General features: G+C 40.5%; 1 protein-coding gene across 1 annotated transcript in view; it reads right to left on the bottom strand.

Moving 5' to 3' along the window:
- Positions 1 to 2,580, bottom strand: part of AMN1 (antagonist of mitotic exit network 1 homolog) — a 31,165-nt gene extending 28,585 nt beyond the window's left edge. Inside the window, exon 1 of the mRNA XM_027894596.1 lies at positions 2,539 to 2,580. The gene's annotated coding sequence lies outside the window, so the exon portion shown is untranslated. The remainder of the gene's footprint in view (positions 1 to 2,538) is intronic.
- Positions 2,581 to 5,034: the final 2,454 nt, after the last annotated feature.

Genomic DNA, 5,034 nt, shown 5'->3' on the forward strand with positions numbered 1-5,034 from the left:
TTTGGATACCTGGAGTCAGAAGCTCGGATTTGGGAAGGATGAATAAGAACAGTTTAACCAGCAAGAACCTGAGATGCTTTATCAGAGGTCTAAGGCTTTAAGGGAGGGGTTCGCAGTTTAAGAGTCTGCTGCGTAGGGCTGGCTGGCTAGAAGATTTAACTGAAGAAACCCACTCAGTATGCTGAAAGAATTTGTAATCAGACTGAGTAAATAACATTTGACTTGCAATCCCAGGATATAGCCTCTGGGACTCAAGTTTCTACAGCAGAACTTTGCATAGAAGTCTGCAGTTCGAAAGTTCAGGTTGTTAAGTAGTGTGAATTTTAATCAGTATGCCTTTAAGATCTGTTTAGAGTAAGATCTGTTTAGAGTAAGTTTAATTAAAGCAGTTTTACATAGAAGAATTTATGCCAATGTCATTGACTGATATGCAGCAGACAGTAAGAAACCAAGCACTAACGAGTTGCTTAACGCTGGATTGTTTAGCAGTAAGAGTTCAGATATGAAATTAGGGCAAGAACAGTTCAGAGAGCCAAAGAGCTGAAGCTAATGGATGAGACCAGCAGCACAGAGAAACATGGCACTGAGATGGACTGTGGGCAGGGCTTGTGAGGGAAGGCTTTGCTGGGGCAGAAGCTGATTAGCCATCCTGAGGCAGTGAGTGGTGTCACTGTGGTGAAATGTTATAGAGGAGCTGAGGCTTGTGAAGTAGCTTTTCTCTCCTTTCCTTTTCAGTCTTTTTCCCAGTGATACCTGGGAGATGTGCTGCACTTGAACTCCTTCCTGAAGCTTTGTGCTCACCCCAATGGTCCTACACACATGCTGTATTTTGCATAATCTCCTTATAATGGTGCAATCAACATTTATCACCCTTGTGCATCTTTAACAGACATTTTCCAGCTGTTCTTGTCTCCTCTTATTCTGTAGGTGTTTGACCACTCATGCTGTAGCCCTCACTTAAAATGCTCAGCCTCCCCTAAACACTTAGGTTCACTCACAAAAAATAGCTATAAGTGCTCCACTGCTTTGTCCAGGTGGGAATATATAATTTACTTCATTTTCATGAGGCCTTGTTGCCAGATGAAGAACTATTTACTCAGCTGGTGTTAATAGAATGCCAAGTTTTCAAAATCTCTAGCCTATGGAACCACACAATTAAAACTATGTTAAACATCAACTAAGAAGGGGAATAAGATGCTACACTTCGTTGATCAAGGGACTCCCAAATAATGGACCATGCCAGTTATGCCAACTCTTCTTCATACTTGGGAGGTAACATTGAGTTCACTGAGTGCTCAGTGATAACTCTGGGATTGAACAACCACCAAAGACCACTGGAGGAACACTCAGGACAAGAAGATGCGTGTGCCAGTGGGAGGGGAAATCTGTTAATAATTTCAGGGAAAATTATTATCATATGTATATTTCTTCTGGGAAAATCAATCGATATGTATGTAAAGTATAGGATATAGACACGAGTCTTCTCTGAGCCTTTTCTGTATTTGGGATGTGCACTATTTCAGAGGAAATATCCCCTTGTGCATCCAGCACCAGATGAAAGATGCCAGTTTCTTAACACTGCATTGGGGTTAAGGAGTTTTTAGACTGTTTTTCAGTAACACTCTCACCAGTTCACAAGCCATTGATTGTTTTCTGTCTAGTAAATGACACTGTCCCTGAAATGATGATAAGATGACAACTATAATAATCTCACTGGTGGTCTGCATTGTAAATATTTAGATTTTATTTGAACCTCTCTGCTGGGAGTTGATCTCTACAACCACTCATAATTCTTGTGAATTCTGACAAGGGTGTAGAAAAGAGGGCTTTACCACTGAGAATAATAATGTAACTGGCTGTAATGTAAAAGTAGAACAAATTTAAAGCAAAACAGTGTAAATGGGACAGATATGAGAAGGGTCATCATGCAAAGATGAGCATGAAATTTAGAAAATCTGTGGTGTCCAGTGAGGGCTTGGAGCTGGCTGACATATTTTTCGTTCCTTCTATGTGGTGATGTAAATACTGGGGCTGAAGTGCCTGTCAGCAGGAGTGTGTAACAAGGGCAGCTCCCCAAGACACTCTTCTTGAAACAGAGCAAGGTTTTAAAGGATCAGCTAGGATAGGATTGGTACCATTCTCTGGGAGATGCTCTGTTTATGTTGAGCTATAACAGAGACGGCCTGTTCTGTTCTGCTGGCTGTATTAAAGTAAGAGCAGCCATAAATAAAGATAAGGTGGGCATCTGAAGGAGATAAGAAGGTCATGAGTCAGGAGGTTTTGCAAGCTCCAGAAACAAGATTGTTGAACAAAGAAAGTTGAAAAGCTCAAGCAAGGAAGAAGAGTGAACGGCCCCCAAAAATGAGGCTGAAGATTGGAACGACCACCCAAAAGTCCTGCCAAAAGATGATTCTAGAAGACTCTGCCTCAAGCTCTGCCTAAACCCTGCCTATTATGAATATGATGATTAGATGTCGAAATCAAATGAATATGTATGTGAAGATGTTGTAAACGCTCCATGAAAACTGTATAAATTACCTGCCTTTTCACTGAGGACTTCGGAGTTAGTTTATCCGGTGCGAAACAGCTAGTTACCCAGTGCTGCACGAAATAAATACCTTTGCTGCTTAAAGACAAAATTCACCTCTGAGCAGTTATTCTGTACCTTTTAGGCATCATTCTCCCCGGCTGCAGCACGTGGCTTGGGTCATGGGCCCAGAGGTTCCCAGCGCTGAGTGGTAAACAAAGTTTCGCTTGCTAAACTGTGGTTTAGATGTGCCTAGGCACTTCGTAATTTTTCCAGTGGTGTCACAATGTTTAAGTGTTTGTGGTTGTTTATGAAGCTGGTTAACTTAAGCTGAACAAGATGCCCCTGCTGTTCAGGTGTTTGTGAATGACAACAGGCAGCAGTAAAGAAACTGTTTGTGAGGAAAATGTAGATCTTCTGTCTGGTTTGCAAGTCTCAAACAAAAGCAAGGCAATGCGCTCACCTTGTGTGCAAAATATACATCTCCTGGGAAAAGATATGGGCTACTGCTAGGAACTATGCATGCAGAAGTCAAGGATGATTGAGTATTTGGCATACTGCAAAGGTTCTCAAATGAGATAAAACTTGAAAGCCATACCATGTAGATCTGTGAAGGAAGTGGAGAGTAATAGGAACAATGCAGATCTTTTTCCATGTTGCTCAACAATTATACGTCTTAAAACACCTCTAAGAACAATTTGAGGGCCTGATATTGGCTGCAGGTGAGTTCTTCTGATCAAAGTCTTTGGAAAAAATAATCTCTTTGTTCTGTTCTTTGTGCTTCACTTGGAAACTGTCAAAGCTGGCAAGGGTTGAAAATTCCTACAAATAAAGTTCTGTTCTTTAATTAAAATTAGCATAAATCAAACTTTCACCAAACACTCAAGAGTTTACAAGTGATTGTAGGGAAATTGCTGGCAAATTCTGTTGGCTGATCAAACGGCATGTGAAGCAGAGAAACACTCTTCAACATCACTGCTTCTCAGAGGATGGCATCCATCAGGAATTTCTGCCCTTGTCTCCGCTCCCCTGCTCTCTGCTTTGCCTCAAGAGCATTTCTTTAGCTTAAGCTTAACCCTTTGAGACTGCTAGCCCAGCTATCTTGTCGTTGCCTTCCCCTTTTAGATCCAATTAGCTCACGTGTTTTATAATTGAGAGAAATTGCATAAGGATCAATCATACTTCCAGACTGATTTGTTTCTGTTAAGTCGGCACCAAACTTGTAACACTTACTGCTGAGGAAATAATACACCAGAAACACAGCAAAAGGTGGATGATGCTGCCTATTCATGCCATACAGAAATGTGCATTCTCTGCCAAGTGTTAATACAAGCATTTTTAAGCATTGAGGGGTTTCTGGGATATTCTGTTTAAAGCAAAGGAAAAACTTGCAGAAACAGCTTCTATGGGATGTTTAGTTAATGGTTGCTGTGGGAAAAGCAGTTGGGAGATGATTGTCAATGCCTGAGGTAGGAAACAACAGTAAAGTGTCACGGGAAGAAATCACAGGTGGTAGAGGATGAAGGTCAGAGAGATGCTTTTGGCTGTTTAGACATCCACAAAATCTGTAAGAAGCAGTCTAATCTATTTTAGCTTAAATAAGGAGGAACTTCCTGTTAGCTGCATAGTTACACAATATTGAAACTGTTGAGAAAAATTTGTTTCAAGTAGTCTTCCTCTTTGGTGGAGGGGGAAAACAAAATAAAATTTAAGGACTAAATGTAGCTTACGAAATCTAACCACAAAAAGCAATGGAAAAAGGTTATTTCTACTTCAGAGTAGAATGAGTCAAACTAATTTTAGAAAAGTCTAGTCTTATGACTCCTAACCACTTCGACAAGAACAAGATGCATGTGTCTTTACAAACAAGCTCTGGGCATCTGCTTGCAGATGCAAGGAAATGGCTATTTGTGGGTAAAGAAATCATTGTTGGTAGAAAAAGAAATAATTGTTTTTAAACAACGAAATAGCTACTTGTGGGTAAAAAAATAGCTCATTTTAGGTGAGAAAATTACTGAAAGAATCAATTAACTTGTAGAAGAACAGTGAGAAAGGGAATAACTTTTTAAGAATACTGAGAAGAGAAATGACTGCTTGTAGGTAATAGGCAGTTTTGGGAAGTCTGTGCCTTCAGGGTACTTTAGCCAATGAGGAAAGAAAGAGCATTATACAACCAGGAAAAAGTTAGTATAAAAAGGAGGCTACATCCTCCAGTAATACGAGAGAGATTTTCACTGGGTATGCTCAGTGAGCTCTCCCTTTATTCATGAATAAAGGTACTTTGGTAGAACTCTTCTGTTTCCTCTGTGGACACCAACTTCTGGTGTTGCCCGTAATGAGAACACAAACTAACAGAGTGTCAGTTTATGCGGTGCTTTATTCAGGGCCCGGGGTCCCTGTGGACTCCTGTCCCAAGACAGGTACCCAAAGACCCACATTTTGAACGCATCTTTTATACTATTTTCCAAGCAAGGTTACATGATTGGTTTTACATTTCACAGAAGACA

This window comes from Empidonax traillii, unplaced genomic scaffold (genome assembly GCF_003031625.1).
Source record: "Empidonax traillii isolate 1590-97213 ecotype Southwest subspecies unplaced genomic scaffold, ASM303162v1 scaffold434:size946695, whole genome shotgun sequence".
NCBI classification, from domain to species: domain Eukaryota; kingdom Metazoa; phylum Chordata; class Aves; order Passeriformes; family Tyrannidae; genus Empidonax; species Empidonax traillii.